The following is a 20216-nucleotide window of genomic DNA, read 5'->3' on the forward strand; positions in this document are numbered from 1 at the left end:
GCGTTTTTTTCAGCGGTGAAAAAACGCACAAAAGAGCCGCAGAATTCGCCTGTGAGTGGAATGCATGCGAATCGCATGCAATGTATTTAATAGGGAAATCACATGCGTTTTCCCCATGTGTTTTTTGCCGCGAATTCGCATAAGTACCAATGTAAATTCACACAGGCAGTGACATGGTTAAAATCGCATATACCCTCACCTATGCGAATTCGCGGCAAAAAATGCATGGGGAATCGCATCCGCATGCGATTTCATCAGCGGTGGAATCCAGGCGATTCCGCACCGCAATCGTGGAAACGAACCCTCATGCTTTTTATTTCCTGTTAGAGTGAAGCCTTCACTTCCTGTGTTCTCACTGTTGGCTTGGTACGAAACAAGAATTACTCCAGTGAAGATACAAACAGCAATAAAAACTTCACAAATGTGTAGTACAGCTAAGAAATAGAACTTTAGTACCACGAAAAGAGTCTCATAGTGTTTTCCAGTACAGGAAGAGTTAAAACGCTTAAAATGCAAAAGGAGTTAAAATGCAAAGGAGCTTCCTGAGCTCTTCCACTCATTTGGGTACAATACAGTGCTGAACTTCTCTGAGCTCTCTGACCCACTGGGTCAAATACAGTCCTGTTTTCTGAAGAACTTACACAGCCAAGAAACCGCTAGAGACCGCTTGTGATAAGGTTTTACTGCAAGGAGGTTAAAAGGGTCATTATTTAAGCTGTGTTTTATAGTTTAAAAGACAGAGTTATGGTTTTAAAACTGCAATTGTGACAGAATGATGAAATGTTAGTAAAAAAAATTATATAAAATTGGCCCTAGACTACAGTACTTACACTACATAATATAGACATATGGCAATGGTAGGGAATAGATTGTGAGCTCCTTTGAGGGACAGTTAGCAACAAGATATATATATATACACTGTACAGCACTGCGTAATATGTCGGCGCTATATAAATACTAAATAATAATAATAATATAACTGAAAATAAAAGTATGAGATTCTTCTCTTTGCTACTAATGTTGTATTTATGATTTGTACTACACATACAATTCATTATATCATTCGTTGTTTTTTTTTTCTGCGTCAGGCTTCCTTTATCACTTCAAATGTACATTTGCTTTGGGGTGCTTTTTTCTGTGCACGTCAGACCCGAATTTGGATGCGTTGTTCATGTCTTTTTGTCTTCTTTCAAAAGCATTAAAACGCATGCCTTTTTCTAAGATATGAAGCACTCTTAAACATGCAAAGCAGTTAAAAAATGCACTTGAAAGCCTAATGGCTTGTTTAAGAAAACCACATGCAACATACTTTTCAAATCCCGTGAATAGGTCCAAACGCGCACTAACTCACGTAGGGGCTGATTAACAAAACTTCTGAATAATTATCCTGAATAATGTACTGCATTTTACTATATGTCACCACAGGGCCTCTTTACTGCATTCTGCAATATGTCACTACAGAGCCTCTTTACAGGATTCTACTATATGTCACTACAGGGCCTCTTTACTGCATTCTGCTATATGTCACTACAGGGCCACTTTACTGCATTCTACTATATGTCACTACAAGGCCTCTTTACTGCATTCTGCTATATGTCACTACAGGGCCTCTTTACTGCATTCTGCTATATGTCACTACAGGGCCTCTTTACTGCATTCTGCTAAATGTCACTACAGGGCCTCTTTACTGCATTCTGATTCTGCTATATGTCACTACAGGGCCTCTTTACTGCATTCTGCTATATGTCACTACAGGGCCTCTTTACTGCATTCTGCTATATGTCACTACAGGGCCTCTTTACTGCATTCTGCTATATGTCACTACAGGGCCTCTTTATTGCATTCTGCTATATGTCACTACATGGCCTCTTTACTGCATTCTGCTATATGTCACTACAGGGCCTCTTTACTGCATTCTGCTATATGTCACTACAGGGCCTCTTTACTGCATTCTGCTATATGTCACTACAGGGCCTCTTTACTGCATTCTGCTATATGTCACTACAGGGCCTCTTTACTGCATTCTGCTATATGTCACTACAGGGCCTCTTTACTGCATTCTGCTATATGTCACTACAGGGCCTCTTTACTGCATTCTGCTATATGTCACTACAGGGCCTCTTTACTGCATTCTGCTATATGTCATTACAGGGCCTCTTTACTGCATTCTGCTATATGTCACTACAGGGCCTCTTTACTGCATTCTGCTATATGTCACTACAGGACCTCTTTACTGCATTCTGCTATATGTCACTACAGGGCCTCTTTACTGTATTCTGCTATATGTCACTACAGGGCCTCTTTACTGCACTCTGCTATATGTCACTACAGGGCCTCTTTACTGCATTCTGCTATATGTCACTACAGGGTCTCTTTACTGCATTCTGCTATATGTCACTACAGGGCCTCTTTACTGCATTCTGCTATATGTCACTACAGGGCCTCTTTACTGCATTCTGCTATATGTCATTACAGGACCTCTTTACTGCATTCTGCTATATGTCACTACAGGGCCTCTTTACTGCATTCTACTATATGTCACTACAGGGCCTCTTTACTGCATTCGGCTATATGTCACTACAGGGCCTCTTTACTGCATTCTACTATATGTCACTATAGGGCCTCTTTACTGCATTCTGCTATGTCACTACAGGGCCTCTTTACTGCATTCTACTATATGTCACTACAGGGCCTCTTTACTGCATTCTACTATATGTCACTACAGGGCCTCTTTACTGCATTCTGCTATATGTCACTACAGAGCCTCTTTACTGCATTCTACTATATGTCACTACATGGCCTCTTTACTGCATTCTGCTATATGTCACTACAGGGCCTCTTTACTGCATTCTGCTATATGTCACTACAGGGCCTCTTTACTGCATTCTGCTATATGTCACTACAGGGCCTCTTTACTGCATTCTACTATATGTCACTACAGGGCCTCTTTACTGCATTCTACTGTATGTCACTACAGGGCCTCTTTACTGCATTCTGCTATATGTCACTACAGGGCCTCTTTACTGCATTCTGCTATATGTCACTACAGGGCCTCTTTACTGCATTCTACTATATGTCACTACATGGCCTCTTTACTGCATTCTGCTATATGTCACTACAGGGCCTCTTTACTGCATTCTACTATATGTCACTACATGGCCTCTTTACTGCATTCTGCTATATGTCACTACAGGGCCTCTTTACTGCATTCTACTATATGTTACTACAGGGCCTCTTTACTGCATTCTGATATATGTCACTACAGGGCCTCTTTACTGCATTCTACTATATGTCACTACAGGGCCTCTTTACTGCATTCTGCTATATGTCACTACAGGGCCTCTTTACTGCATTCTGCTATATGTCACTACAGGGCCTCTTTACTGCATTCTGCTATATGTCACCACAGGGCCTCTTTACTGCATTCTACTATATGTCACTACAGGGCCTCTCTACTGTATTCTACTATATGTCACTACAGGGCCTCATTACTGCATTCTGCTTTATGTCACTACAGGGCCTCTTTACTGCATTCTACTATATGTCACTACAGGGCCTCTTTACTGCATTCTGCTATATGTCACTACAGATCCTCTTTACTGCATTCTGCTATATGTCACTACAGGGCCTCTTTACTGCATTCTGCTATATGTCACTACAGGGCCTCTTTACTGCATTCTGCTAAATGTCACTACAGGGCCTCTTTACTGCATTCTGATTCTGCTATATGTCACTACAGGGCCTCTTTACTGCATTCTGCTATATGTCACTACAGGGCCTCTTTACTGCATTCTGCTATATGTCACTACAGGGCCTCTTTACTGCATTCTGCTATATGTCACTACAGGGCCTCTTTATTGCATTCTGCTATATGTCACTACATGGCCTCTTTACTGCATTCTGCTATATGTCACTACAGGGCCTCTTTACTGCATTCTGCTATATGTCACTACAGGGCCTCTTTACTGCATTCTGCTATATGTCACTACAGGGCCTCTTTACTGCATTCTGCTATATGTCACTACAGGGCCTCTTTACTGCATTCTGCTATATGTCACTACAGGGCCTCTTTACTGCATTCTGCTATATGTCACTACAGGGCCTCTTTACTGCATTCTGCTATATGTCACTACAGGGCCTCTTTACTGCATTCTGCTATATGTCACTACAGGGCCTCTTTACTGCATTCTGCTATATGTCATTACAGGGCCTATTTACTGCATTCTGCTATATGTCACTACAGGGCCTCTTTACTGCATTCTGCTATATGTCACTACAGGACCTCTTTACTGCATTCTGCTATATGTCACTACAGGGCCTCTTTACTGTATTCTGCTATATGTCACTACAGGGCCTCTTTACTGCACTCTGCTATATGTCACTACAGGGCCTCTTTACTGCATTCTGCTATATGTCACTACAGGGTCTCTTTACTGCATTCTGCTATATGTCACTACAGGGCCTCTTTACTGCATTCTGCTATATGTCACTACAGGGCCTCTTTACTGCATTCTGCTATATGTCATTACAGGACCTCTTTACTGCATTCTGCTATATGTCACTACAGGGCCTCTTTACTGCATTCTACTATATGTCACTACAGGGCCTCTTTACTGCATTCGGCTATATGTCACTACAGGGCCTCTTTACTGCATTCTACTATATGTCACTATAGGGCCTCTTTACTGCATTCTGCTATGTCACTACAGGGCCTCTTTACTGCATTCTACTATATGTCACTACAGGGCCTCTTTACTGCATTCTACTATATGTCACTACAGGGCCTCTTTACTGCATTCTGCTATATGTCACTACAGAGCCTCTTTACTGCATTCTACTATATGTCACTACATGGCCTCTTTACTGCATTCTGCTATATGTCACTACAGGGCCTCTTTACTGCATTCTGCTATATGTCACTATAGGGCCTCTTTACTGCATTCTGCTATATGTCACTACAGGGCCTCTTTACTGCATTCTACTATATGTCACTACAGGGCCTCTTTACTGCATTCTACTGTATGTCACTACAGGGCCTCTTTACTGCATTCTGCTATATGTCACTACAGGGCCTCTTTACTGCATTCTGCTATATGTCACTACAGGGCCTCTTTACTGCATTCTACTATATGTCACTACATGGCCTCTTTACTGCATTCTGCTATATGTCACTACAGGGCCTCTTTACTGCATTCTACTATATGTCACTACATGGCCTCTTTACTGCATTCTGCTATATGTCACTACAGGGCCTCTTTACTGCATTCTACTATATGTTACTACAGGGCCTCTTTACTGCATTCTGATATATGTCACTACAGGGCCTCTTTACTGCATTCTACTATATGTCACTACAGGGCCTCTTTACTGCATTCTGCTATATGTCACTACAGGGCCTCTTTACTGCATTCTGCTATATGTCACTACAGGGCCTCTTTACTGCATTCTGCTATATGTCACCACAGGGCCTCTTTACTGCATTCTACTATATGTCACTACAGGGCCTCTCTACTGTATTCTACTATATGTCACTACAGGGCCTCATTACTGCATTCTGCTTTATGTCACTACAGGGCCTCTTTACTGCATTCTACTATATGTCACTACAGGGCCTCTTTACTGCATTCTGCTATATGTCACTACAGATCCTCTTTACTGCATTCTGCTATATGTCACTACAGGGCCTCTTTACTGCATTCTGCTATATGTCACTACAGGGCCTCTTTACTGCATTCTGCTATATGTCACTACAGGGCCTCTTTACTGCATTCTACTATATGTCACTACAGGGCCTCTTTACTGCATTCTACTGTATGTCACTACAGGGCCTCTTTACTGCATTCTGCTATATGTCACTACAGGACCTCTTTACTGCATTTTGCTATATGTCACTACAGGGCCTCTTTACTGCATTCTACTATATGTCACTACAGGGCCTCTTTACTGCATTCGGCTATATGTCACTACAGGGCCTCTTTACTGCATTCTACTATATGTCACTATAGGGCCTCTTTACTGCATTCTGCTATGTCACTACAGGGCCTCTTTACGGCATTCTACTATATGTCACTACAGGGCCTCTTTACTGCATTCTACTATATGTCACTACAGGGCCTCTTTACTGCATTCTGCTATATGTCACTACAGAGCCTCTTTACTGCATTCTACTATATGTCACTACATGGCCTCTTAACTGCATTCTGCTATATGTCACTACAGGGCCTCTTTACTGCATTCTGCTATATGTCACTACAGGGCCTCTTTACTGCATTCTGCTATATGTCACTACAGGGCCACTTTACTGCATTCTACTATATGTCACTACAAGGCCTCTTTACTGCATTCTGCTATATGTCACTACTGGGCCTCTTTACTGCATTCTGCTATATGTCACTACTGGGCCTCTTTACTACATTCTACTATATGTCACTACAGGGCCTCTTTACTGCATTCTACTATATGTCACTACAGGGCCTCTTTACTGCATTCTGCTATATGTCACTACAGGGCCTCTTTACTGCATTCTGCTAAATGTCACTACAGGGCCTCTTTACTGCATTCTGATTCTGCTATATGTCACTACAGGGCCTCTTTACTGCATTCTGCTATATGTCACTACAGGGCCTCTTTACTGCATTCTGCTATATGTCACTACAGGGCCTCTTTACTGCATTCTGCTATATGTCACTACAGGGCCTCTTTACTGCATTCTGCTAAATGTCACTACAGGGCCTCTTTATTGCATTCTGCTATATGTCACTACATGGCCTCTTTACTGCATTCTGCTATATGTCACTACAGGGCCTCTTTACTGCATTCTGCTATATGTCACTACAGGGCCTCTTTACTGCATTCTGCTATATGTCACTACAGGGCCTCTTTACTGCATTCTGCTATATGTCACTACAGGGCCTCTTTACTGCATTCTGCTATATGTCACTACAGGGCCTCTTTACTGCATTCTGCTATATGTCACTACAGGGCCTCTTTACTGCATTCTGCTATATGTCACTACAGGGCCTCTTTACTGCATTCTGCTATATGTCACTACAGGGCCTCTTTACTGCATTCTGCTATATGTCATTACAGGGCCTCTTTACTGCATTCTGCTATATGTCACTACAGGGCCTCTTTACTGCATTCTGCTATATGTCACTACAGGACCTCTTTACTGCATTCTGCTATATGTCACTACAGGGCCTCTTTACTGTATTCTGCTATATGTCACTACAGGGCCTCTTTACTGCACTCTGCTATATGTCACTACAGGGCCTCTTTACTGCATTCTGCTATATGTCACTACAGGGTCTCTTTACTGCATTCTGCTATATGTCACTACAGGGCCTCTTTACTGCATTCTGCTATATGTCACTACAGGGCCTCTTTACTGCATTCTGCTATATGTCATTACAGGACCTCTTTACTGCATTCTGCTATATGTCACTACAGGGCCTCTTTACTGCATTCTACTATATGTCACTACAGGGCCTCTTTACTGCATTCGGCTATATGTCACTACAGGGCCTCTTTACTGCATTCTACTATATGTCACTATAGGGCCTCTTTACTGCATTCTGCTATGTCACTACAGGGCCTCTTTACTGCATTCTACTATATGTCACTACAGGGCCTCTTTACTGCATTCTACTATTTGTCACTACAGGGCCTCTTTACTGCATTCTGCTATATGTCACTACAGAGCCTCTTTACTGCATTCTACTATATGTCACTACATGGCCTCTTTACTGCATTCTGCTATATGTCACTACAGGGCCTCTTTACTGCATTCTGCTATATGTCACTACAGGGCCTCTTTACTGCATTCTGCTATATGTCACTACAGGGCCTCTTTACTGCATTCTACTATATGTCACTACAGGGCCTCTTTACTGCATTCTACTGTATGTCACTACAGGGCCTCTTTACTGCATTCTGCTATATGTCACTACAGGGCCTCTTTACTGCATTCTGCTATATGTCACTACAGGGCCTCTTTACTGCATTCTACTATATGTCACTACATAAGCCTCTTTACTGCATTCTGCTATATGTCACTACAGGGCCTCTTTACTGCATTCTACTATATGTCACTACATGGCCTCTTTACTGCATTCTGCTATATGTCACTACAGGGCCTCTTTACTGCATTCTACTATATGTTACTACAGGGCCTCTTTACTGCATTCTGATATATGTAACTACAGGGCCTCTTTACTGCATTCTACTATATGTCACTACAGGGCCTCTTTACTGCATTCTGCTATATGTCACTACAGGGCTTCTTTACTGCATTCTGCTATATGTCACTACAGGGCCTCTTTACTGCATTCTGCTATATGTCACCACAGGGCCTCTTTACTGCATTCTACTATATGTCACTACAGGGCCTCTCTACTGTATTCTACTATATGTCACTACAGGGCCTCATTACTGCATTCTGCTTTATGTCACTACAGGGCCTCTTTACTGCATTCTACTATATGTCACTACAGGGCCTCTTTACTGCATTCTGCTATATGTCACTACAGATCCTCTTTACTGCATTCTGCTATATGTCACTACAGGGCCTCTTTACTGCATTCTGCTATATGTCACTACAGGGCCTCTTTACTGCATTCTACTGTATGTCACTACAGGGCCTCTTATCTCCATTCTACTATATGTCACTACATGGCCTCTTTACTGCATTCTGCTATATGTCACTACAGGGCCTCTTATCTCCATTCTACTATATGTCACTACATGGCCTCTTTACTGCATTCTGCTATATGTCACTACAGGGCCTCTTTACTGCATTCTACTGTATGTCACTACAGGGCCTCTTTACTGCATTCTGCTATATGTCACTACAGGACCTCTTTACTGCATTTTGCTATATGTCACTACAGGGCCTCTTTACTGCATTCTACTATATGTCACTACAGGGCCTCTTTACTGCATTCGGCTATATGTCACTACAGGGCCTCTTTACTGCATTCTACTATATGTCACTATAGGGCCTCTTTACTGCATTCTGCTATGTCACTACAGGGCCTCTTTACGGCATTCTACTATATGTCACTACAGGGCCTCTTTACTGCATTCTACTATATCTCACTACAGGGCCTCTTTACTGCATTCTGCTATATGTCACTACAGAGCCTCTTTACTGCATTCTACTATATGTCACTACATGGCCTCTTAACTGCATTCTGCTATATGTCACTACAGGGCCTCTTTACTGCATTCTGCTATATGTCACTACAGGGCCTCTTTACTGCATTCTGCTATATGTCACTACAGGGCCTCTTTACTGCATTCTGCTATATGTCAGTACAGCAGTGGTGCTCAGCAGAGCTCGAATATTCGAGTAGCTCGAATATTCGAGCTCTTTTCCAGCTATTCGAGCTCGGTATTCGAGCTCCGAATAGCTGTAGCTATTCGAATGGGCTATTCGCGTACACTCGAATAGCCCATTCACTATTCGAGCTATTCGAGCAAACGGCGCTATTCGAGCTCGGTACCGAGCTCGAATAGCGTCATAGCCCAGATTGATGTCCTTAGAGCCAATCAGAGGGCTCCCAGGCCCTCTGACGGCAGCCAATCACAGAGGGGGACCCTGGCCAGCCCCTACCCTATAAATAGCGGCCGCCATGTTACGTTTCTCCGTCCTTGCCGGAGACTTGCATAGAGAGAGAGTTGCTCCTTTGTGCTTTGGCTTAGCAAGAGCTTTATTGTGGTCATTTACCTAGCGTTTTTGCTCACATACACCTCCTATACACACCTATATTGTTGTTAGTTAGATAGACATTGTATTTTAGTTAGTAGCTTTTGTGTTACATAGAGACAGGCCAGCTGCTGCAGGCTTACAGCTTTAGGCCTCAGGGCCTGCCTGTGTGGGCAGCTGTCCTCCTGTCCTCTGTTTATTTCTCTCTATTCTATACCAGTATTTCTGCTGTCCTTTACTACTGATTGTATTAGTATTGTAGTTATATACTGTAACTGTACTAGGACACTCACTGTCACTGTTCATAGGCTACTAGCTGCTCCTGCGTGTGTGCACTCACTGTCTGTGTACACACTACACACACTCTATTTCCAAGTTCTGATAACTGATTGATTATTGTAATTGAATATTGTAATTAGTTAGTTGTACTCACTGTTACTACTTACTGTACTAGGAGTCTCGGACACTCAGTCACTGTTCATAGGCTACTAGCTCCTGCGTGTGTGCACTCACTGTCTGTGTACACACTACACACACTCTATTTCCTTCTGATAACTGATTGATTATTGTAATTAGTTAGTTGTACTTACTGTTACTACTTACTGTACTAGGAGTCTAGGACACTCAGTCACTGTTCATAGGCTACTAGCTCCTGCGTGTGTGCACTCACTGTCTGTGTACACACTACACACACTCTATTTCCTTCTGATAACTGATTGATTATTGTAATTAGTTAGTTGTACTTACTGTTACTACTTACTGTACTAGGAGTCTAGGACACTCAGTCACTGTTCATAGGCTACTAGCTCCTGCGTGTGTGCACTCACTGTCTGTGTACACACACTACACACACTCTATTTCCTTCTGATAACTGATTTCTTATTGTAATTAGTTAGTTGTACTTACTGTTACTACTTACTGTACTAGGAGTCTAGGACACTCAGTCACTGTTCATAGGCTACTAGCTCCTGCGTGTGTGCACTCACTGTCTGTGTACACACACTACACACACTCTATTTCCTTCTGATAACTGATTTCTTATTGTAATTAGTTAGTTGTACTTACTGTTACTACTTACTGTACTAGGAGTCTAGGACACTCAGTCACTGTTCATAGGCTACTAGCTCCTGCGTGTGTGCACTCACTGTCTGTGTACACACACTACACACACTCTATTTCCTTCTGATAACTGATTGCTTATTGTAATTAGTTAGTTGTACTTACTGTTACTACTTACTGTACTAGGAGTCTAGGACACTCAGTCACTGTTCATAGGCTACTAGCTCCTGCGTGTGTGCACTCACTGTCTGTGTACACACTACACACACTCTATTTCCTTCTGATAACTGATTGATTATTGTAATTAGTTAGTTGTACTTACTGTTACTACTTACTGTACTAGGAGTCTAGGACACTCAGTCACTGTTCATAGGCTACTAGCTCCTGCGTGTGTGCACTCACTGTCTGTGTACACACTACACACACTCTATTTCCTTCTGATAACTGATTGATTATTGTAATTAGTTAGTTGTACTTACTGACTGTTACTACTTACTTACTTACTGTACTAGGGACACTCACTCAGTCACTGTTCATAGGCTAGCTCCTGCGCGTGTTTGCGCGTGCGTGCACTCACTGTCTGTAGTGTACACACACTAAATTTACTTGTGATTACTACTGATTATTGTAACTGCTAGTTGTACTTCCTGACTGTTACTACTTACTTACTGTACTAGGGACACTCACTCAGTCACCTCACCCACCAACCCACTCCATTAAAGTACCCCACTTTTCACCCGCCCTTTTAAAAAACTTTTGTCTATACGCCCAAAACATCGAAGATGTCTGGAAGTGGCAGCCAGCGCGGTTTGGGCAAGGGGAAGGGCAGCAAGGGAATCAGGAGGAGAGGGAGCAGCATTGTGGCAAGCCGTGGGCGCGGGCGCGCCACCATGCACAGTTCCGCAGCAGCAGCAGCAGCGTCAGTGGCTAACATTCCTCCCATAGCCACTGGCCGTGGACGCCTTGGGCGCCGCCCAGCAGGAGCATCTGCAACTCACGCTGCAGAGACACAGCAGCAGCAGCGTGTAGCACCTGCTCCGATTTTCCTCCAGCCGGGTTGGAAACGTCCCATTGAGGAAAAGCATGCAGACACTGTGGTGCAACTCATGACGGAGGATGAGCAGCCCGCCATCAGCTCTGCATCTGAGGCCTCCACCCTCACCACCACCACCACCACCCCTGTTCGCAGCAGCCGCCCAGCAGGGTCTGGGGAGGAGGCCAGTTCACCGTCACTCGCCGACCTGTCATTCAGCAGTCTTTTGACCCCAGGCATCATGAGTAAATTGTCTGCTGTTGTTGGCGATCTTGAGGAGGAGATGCTGATGGGCACTTTGGGGGATGAGGGATTGGACAGCAAGACTGTGGCGACAGTCAAGCAGCCCATCCATGCATCAGGAGAGGAGTTTGGGGGGTCCTCATCCCAGCAGGACATGTTTCAGGAGGGGGAGGATGTTGATGACCCGGTGACAGACAGAGACTGGGTGCCACCACCTCCAGGGGATGTCGTCCTCCGCAGCTCTGAGGAGGAGGAGGAGGATGCTCTTGTGGGCCTTGCAAGGAGGCGCATCATTGCAAGCATTGGCAGCAGCAGTAGGCAGGTCCCACAGCCTGCTGGTGTCTCAGGCTCAGCAGCAGCAGCAGCAGCATCTGCCAGTACCACCACCAGCCGCACCCAAGCCCCCCCCCCAACCACCACAGGGAGACAGGCAGCAGCGCTTCCATGCCGTAGGGGGATGTTTCTGTCACCAATCTGGCGCTTTTTCACCATGCCCACAGTGTACAGCAAGTACGCCACTTGCAACCACTGTCAGCGGAAGTTGAGCAGAGGTGCAGACCCCTTAAAGTTCTGCACCAGCTCGCTCATCAACCACCTTGCTGCGAAACATTTCCACCAGCATCAGGAGTTCCAGAGGCTGAAGGCATCTGGTGCTGGCAGTGGCACCACACCCATCACTGCACAGCCTTCAGCAGCAGCAGCAACAGCAGCCACCCGCCCTCCTGCTCCTCCAGCAGCACCAGCAGGAGTGCGGAAACGCACTGCTCCTCCCCCTTCTGCAACTCCTGCCGCCGACACTGAGGCCTGTTCTGGCAGCCAGTCCTCAGTGGCCTCCTCCGCTGTGTCTGCTGATTCCCGTGCCAGCAAAAGGCCACGCCAGAGCCTTTTGAGCGAGTCCTTCCAGGGGGTGGTTAGGGCTCTGCCTCCCAGCAGCCGTCGCGTGCGGCAGCTGAACGGCTTGCTGGCACGGGCCATGTGCTCCCAACTCCTGCCGTACACGCTCGTGCAGGAGGGGAGCGACATTCGTGCGCTGCTTGCTTGCGCAGCCCCAGACTGGCAGCTCCCCAGCAGACACTTTTTCTCCCGCAAGGCCATTCCTGCACTGCACCGCTTTGTGATGGCCAATGTGGAGCGAGGGCTGGAGCACGCGGTTGGTGAAAGGGTCCACGTCACCATGGACTCCTGGAGCAGCCGCTTCGGGACAGGCCGCTACCTGTCCTTCACTGTCCACTGGGTCAGCTTGGTGGAAGGGGGTGAGGATGGGAGAGCAGCAGCGGGCACAGCAGCAGCAGCAACACAGTGGGTGGTGCCACCCCGCAGGGTCAGGGGAACTGCAGCAGGTTCCTCCGATCCTCTGCCATCCTCCGGCACACCTGGCCAAACCCCCCGCCTCAGCAGCAGCGTGAAGGCCCGCCACTGCCAAGCGCTGCTGCACTTGGTCAGCCTTGGGAAGACCAAGCTGACGGCAACCCATGTGTTGGCCAAACTCCAGGAGCAGGAGAGGATTTGGCTGACCCCCAGAGGCCTCAGAGTCGGAGAGGTGGTGGCCGACAATGGGGCCAATCTGGTTGCCGCAATAGACAGGGGAAACCTGACCCACATCCCCTGTCTTGCCCAAGTGCTGAACCTGGTGGTGCAGAAGTTTTTGCGCACCTACCAGGGGATGGGCGAACTGCTGGAAACGGCAAGGAACGTTGTGCGTCACTTCCGGCGCTCGGCTGCAGCCTGTGCGAGCCTGGAAGACGTGCAAAAGGAGCTGGATCTGCCACGCCATCGGCTGATCCTTGACGTTCCGACTCGCTGGAACTCCACCCTGGCGATGTTGGAGCGTCTGGTTGAACAGAAGCGCGCTGTCAAACAGTACCTTGCCCTGGCCACTGTTTCCGCCGCTCAGAGAAGGGACAAGACCAGCAACATCCCGTCCATCGTCCCCGATGATGACTGGAGGCACATGCAGCAGGTGTGCTTAGTGCTGGCTCCCTTTCTGCAGGCCACTAACATGGTGAGCAGGGACCATGCTATGGTCTGCGAGTGGGTGCCCCTGGTTTGTCTGCTGAACAGGGCCCTCGATGCTTTGCTGGAACAAGGAGCGGTAGCCTTGGACCAGCAGGAGCGGCAAGCAGCTGCACAGTCCACCTCTGAGGGGGAGGAGGAGGAGGACTTGGTGGAGGTCCCTGACCTTGCTGCTGATGAGGGGGATCAGCACAGTGCAGCTGAGTTGGTGCGGGGGTGGAGAGAGGATGAGGCTGACGAGGCAGAGGAGGAGGATGAGGACAGCAGCACTGCCGTCGATGTGCCAGCAGACGTGGCCCGCCTCTTCCCAATGGCAGCGCACATGCTGACGTGCCTGCGCAGAGACCCCAGGGTGATCCAGATGAAGCAGAGGGAGGACATCTGGATCAGCATGATGTTGGACCCACGCCTCAAGGGGAAGTTGAGCCAGTTCCTGCCGCCTGCAGGAGGAGACCCAGCGCAACAAATAAGGAGCTTGCAGCAGGCCCTTGTTGAGCGCTTGGAGGAAGCCTTCCCCCAGCCTTCCACCCCCACTGTCCAGCAGCCAGCACAGAGGCAGCAGCAGGTGCCTGCATCCAGCAGCAAGCGCCCCACAGACCTGCTGTCTCTCAGCCACGAGCTCTACAGGACTGTAGAGGCTCCGGCAGCAGTGACTAGAGAGGAGGTGCATGCAGCAGCATCCTCCACCGGTCACAGCCAGCGCCTGACCCGCATGGTGGCTGACTACATGGGGTCCTACAGCGGGCTTGACAGCGATGCCCCTGTTGATCCCATGGCGTATTGGGTCAAGCGCCTGGAGATCTGGAGCGAGCTGGCGCAGTACGCCCTGGAAGTGCTGTCCTGCCCCCCTTCCAGCGTGCTGTCCGAGCGCTGCTTCAGTGCAGCTGGTGGTGTGGTCACCGAGAAACGCTCACGTCTGTCTCACAAGTCTGTGGACAGACTGACGTTTCTCAAGATGAACCAGGCGTGGGTGGAAGGCGAGTTCCTGGCCCCTGTTGTCGGCGAGAGGGGGACATGAACTGGCTAAGAACCATCGTTAATGTGCCTTACCACCCTTTACCACCTCCTGGCTCCTGCTCACTAAGCCAGCCTGGTTCACTTTGACTATTACGTCGCCTGCAGCCACACATTTTACACCTACAGTGGGCTGCTGTGTACTGCCCTTCTGCTGTCTGTCTGTGTTTCCCACTGCCAGGGTACACAGATTTACCTTCTGCTGCCACTCTGCCACCAGCTATTACGTCAAACAATAGCTATATATCTGTGTAATTTGTTTTACAAACAAAACCAAAAAACCATAAAAAAAAAAAAAAAAAAGGTTTAATTTTTCTGAGGTGCCCGGGTTGAAAACTGTGTTGTCCCAGTTGTGTATTGGACACAATGTGGGCTGCACGACCGCTGTCTGGGACCTCCTGTTGTGTTCATTTACGGCCTGGTATCACCGCTAGGTACCAGGGCTATTATGTCACGCTGCCTGCCTGCTGCCACACTCACACTACTCCTCCATTCCTCCTGCTGATGCTGCTGTCTGTCTGTGTTTCCCACTGCCAGGGTACACAGATTTACCTTCTGCTGCCACTCTGCCACCAGCTATTACGTCAAACAATAGCTATATATCTGTGTAATTTGTTTTACAAACAAAACCAAAAAACCATAAAAAAAAAAAAAAAAAAGGTTTAATTTTTCTGAGGTGCCCGGGTTGAAAACTGTGTTGTCCCAGTTGTGTATTGGACACAATGTGGGCTGCACGACCGCTGTCTGGGACCTCCTGTTGTGTTCATTTACGGCCTGGTATCACCGCTAGGTACCAGGGCTATTATGTCACGCTGCCTGCCTGCTGCCACACTCACACTACTCCTCCATTCCTCCTGCTGATGCTGCTGTCTGTCTGTGTTTCCCAACGCCAGGGTACACAGATTTACCTTCTGCTGCCACTCTGCCACCAGCTATTACGTCAAACAATAGCTGCTCACATTACTCCTCCATTCCTCCTGCTGCTGCTGCTGCTGTCTGTCTGTCTGTGTTTCCCAACGCCAGGGTACACAGATTTACCTTCTGCTGCCACTCTGCCACCAGCTATTACGTCAAAAAATAGCTATATCTGTCTGTGTAATTGGTTGTAAAACCAAAACTACAAAACCATAAAAAAAAAAAAAAAAGGTTTAATTTTTCTGAGGTGCCCGGGTTGAAAACTGTGTTGTCCCAGTTGTGTATTGGACACAATGTGGGCTGCACGACCGCTGTCTGGGACCTCCTGTTGTGTTCATTTACGGCCTGGTATCACCGCTAGGTACCAGGGCTATTATGTCACCCTGCCTGCCTGCTGCCACACTCACACTACTCCTCCATTCCTCCTGCTGATGCTGCTGTCTGACTGTGTTTCCCACTGCCAGGGTACACAGATTTACCTTCTGCTGCCACTCTGCCACCAGCTATTACGTCAAACAATAGCTGCTCACATTACTCCTCCATTCCTCCTGCTGCTGCTGCTGCTGTCTGTCTGTCTGTCTGTGTTTCCCAACGCCAGGGTACACAGATTTACCTTCTGCTGCCACTCTGCCACCAGCTATTACGTCAAAAAATAGCTATATCTGTCTGTGTAATTGGTTGTAAAACCAAAACTACAAAACCATAAAAAAAAAAAAAAAAAAGGTTTAATTTTTCTGAGGTGCCCGGGTTGAAAACTGTGTTGTCCCAGTTGTGTATTGGACACAATGTGGGCTACACGACCGCTGTCTGGGACCTCCTGCCTGCTGTGTTTATTTACAGCCCTGGTATCACCGCTAGGTACCAGGGCTATTATGTCACGCTGCCTGCCTGCTGCCACACTCACACTACTCCTCCATTCCTCCTGCTGATGCTGCTGTCATAGTTACATAGTTACATAGTTACATAGTTATTTTGGCTGAAAAAAGACATACGTCCATCGAGTTCAACCAGTACAAAGTACAACTCCAGCCCGTCCCCCACATACCCCTGTTGATCCAGAGGAAGGCGAAAAAAACCCCACCAGGCATGGTCCAATTAGCCCCAAATGGGAAAAATTCCTTCCCGACTCCAGATGGCAATCAGATAAAATCCCTGGATCAACATCATTAGGCATAACCAAGTAATTGTAGCCATGGATGTCTTTCAACGCAAGGAAAGCATCTAAGCCCCCTTTAAATGCAGGTATAGAGTTTGCCATAACGACTTCCTGTGGCAATGCATTCCACATCTTAACCACTCTTACTGTAAAGAACCCTTTCCTAAATAAATGGCTAAAACGTTTTTCCTCCATGCGCAGCTCATGTCCTCTAGTCCTTTGAGAAGGCCTAGGGACAAAAAGCTCATCCGCCAAGCTATTATATTGCCCTCTAATGTATTTATACATGTTAATTAGATCTCCTCTAAGGCGTCTTTTCTCTAGACTAAATAAACCCAGTTTATCTAACCTTTCTTGGTAAGCGAGACCTTCCATCCCACGTATCAATTTTGTAGCTCGTCTCTGCACCTGCTCTAAAACTGCAATATCTTTTTTGTAATGTGGTGCCCAGAACTGAATTCCATATTCCAGATGTGGCCTTACTAGAGAGTTAAACAGGGGCAATATTATGCTAGCATCTCGAGTTTTTATTTCCCTTTTAATGCATCCCAAAATTTTGTTCGCTTTAGCTGCAGCGGCTTGGCATTGAGTACGATTATTTAACTTGTTGTCGATGAGTACTCCTAAGTCCTTCTCCAAGTTTGATGTTCCCAACTGTATCCCATTTATTTTGTATGGTGCTAGACCATTGGTACGACCAAAATGCATGACTTTACATTTGTCAACATTGAATTTCATCTGCCATGTATGTGCCCATATAGCCATCCTATCCAGATCCTGTTGCAATATGACACTATCTTCCTTAGAGTTGATGATTCTGCACAATTTTGTATCATCTGCAAAAATAGCAACATTGCTCACTACTGCATCTACTAGGTCATTAATAAATAAATTGAAGAGCACTGGACCCAGTACAGACCCCTGTGGGACCCCACTGCTAACAGTCTCCCATTTTGAGTACGATCCATTGACCACAACTCTTTGTTTTCTGTCCATTAGCCAGTTCCCTATCCATGCACACAAACTCTTCCCCAGTCCTTGCATCCTCAACTTTTGCACCAGACTTCTGTGGGGAACAGTGTCGAAGGCCTTTGCAAAGTCCAAGTATATCACATCTACAGCATTCCCAATATCCATATTAGCATTTACTACCTCATAAAAGCTGAGCATGTTAGTCAAACAGGACCTGTCTTTAGTAAACCCATGTTGATGCTGAGAAATAAGATTATTTTCTACTATGAAGTCATGTATAGTATCTCTTAGTAACCCCTCAAATAGTTTGCATACAACTGATGTTAAGCTTACAGGTCTATAATTTCCTGGATCAGATTTTTTGCCCTTCTTAAATAATGGGAAAACGTGGGCTGTACGCCAATCCATTGGGACTCTGCTAGTTGCAAGAGAGTCACAAAAGATAAGATAAAGGGGCTAAGCTATAACTGAACTTAATTCTCTTAGGACCCGAGGATGCATGCCATCCGGGCCAGGTGCCTTGTCTATTTTTAATTTATTTAGTCTTGCCTTTACTTCTTCCTGCGTTAAGTATTTAATATTACAGTTAGAAGATTGAGACTCTTCTGCCTCTGTAATTTGCAACAGTGCTGTTTCCTTTGTGAAGACTGAAGCAAAGAAAGCATTTAATAACTCTGCCTTACCTTGGTCGTCCACCATCGAGTTCCCACCCTCATCCTTTAGGATTCCTATACAGTCAACCTTTCTTTTTTTAGAGTTGATGTACTTGTAAAACTTTTTTGGGTTAGATTTGATATCCCTAGCGATTTGATTTTCAGCTTCGATCTTTGCCAGCCTAATTTCTTTTTTACAATTTTTATTGCACTCCTTATAATTGCTTAGTGCAGCCTCAGTCCCCTCCTGTTTTAGGACCTTATAGGCATTCTTTTTCCTCTTCATTTTATCCCTAACCTTTCTATTCATCCATAGAGGCCTTTTTTTATTCCTAGACATTTTGTTTCCATATGGGATATACATACTACAATATTGATTGAGAATACGTTTAAAAGCTTGCCATTTCCCTACAGTGTCGTCCCCTTGTAGTACATTATCCCAGTTCACCAAACTTAGTGCCTGCCTAATTTGATTGAACTTTGCTTTTCTAAAATTCATAGTTTTAGTGGTCCCGCTGCCCCGTGGCCTATCAGTCACCAGATCAAACGTTATCATGTTGTGATCACTATTTCCCAAATGTTCTTGAACCTGCACATTTGATACATTATCTGGTCTATTAGAAATGATCAGATCCAGTAACGCATTCCCCCTAGTTGGTTCCGTTACCATTTGAGTCAAGTAATTGTCCTGTAGTGCTGTCAGAAATCTGCTGCTTTTACCAGAATGGGTAGCCTCAATACCCCAGTCAATGTCTGGAAAGTTGAAGTCGCCCATAATTATGACCTCGTTTTTACTTGCAGCTTTTTCAATCTGCTGTAGTAATCGCAGTTCTGCAGCTTCATTAATAAGAGGTGGTCTGTAGCATACCCCAATAAGCAATTGGCAACTTTTATTTCCACCATGAATATTTACCCAAACGGACTCCACATCTTCGCAATCTTCCTCCATCTCATCGTTGAGGACAGCTGTAAAAGAATTCTTAACAAAGAGACAAACCCCTCCACCTTTTTTCCCTGTTCTATCCCTCCTAAACACATTGTATCCTTTTAAATTAACTATCCAGTCATGGCTTTCATCCATCCATGTCTCGGTTATTCCCACAATGTCATAGCCTTTGTCATTCAGAATGAACTCTAGTTCGTCTATTTTATTTGCAAGGCTCCGAGCATTGGTTACCATGCACTTTATATTTTTACCAACACATTTACCAATTTTGTTTACACGAAATAGGCTACTTGAAGTTTTACCAACCTCCTTAATCTTTACACTGTCTCCACCCCCCTCTCCACCCCCCATAATGTTAGGCTCCCACTGTCTTTTTACCTTATCTTGTCTACATATTGAGACTTTATCCTCCCGCCTCCCCCCAGATCCTAGTTTAAAATCTCCTCCAACCGTTTAGCCATCTTCTCCCCCAATGCAGCTGCACCCTCCCCATTAAGGTGCAGCCC

At 45.9% G+C, this 20216-nt stretch overlaps 1 protein-coding gene across 1 annotated transcript in view; it reads right to left on the reverse strand.

Moving 5' to 3' along the window:
- Positions 1-20216, reverse strand: part of VWDE (von Willebrand factor D and EGF domains) — a 168497-nt gene that overhangs the window by 82753 nt on the left and 65528 nt on the right. The window lies entirely within an intron of this gene.

This window comes from Hyperolius riggenbachi, chromosome 5, assembly GCF_040937935.1.
Source record: "Hyperolius riggenbachi isolate aHypRig1 chromosome 5, aHypRig1.pri, whole genome shotgun sequence".
Classification (NCBI taxonomy): domain Eukaryota; kingdom Metazoa; phylum Chordata; class Amphibia; order Anura; family Hyperoliidae; genus Hyperolius; species Hyperolius riggenbachi.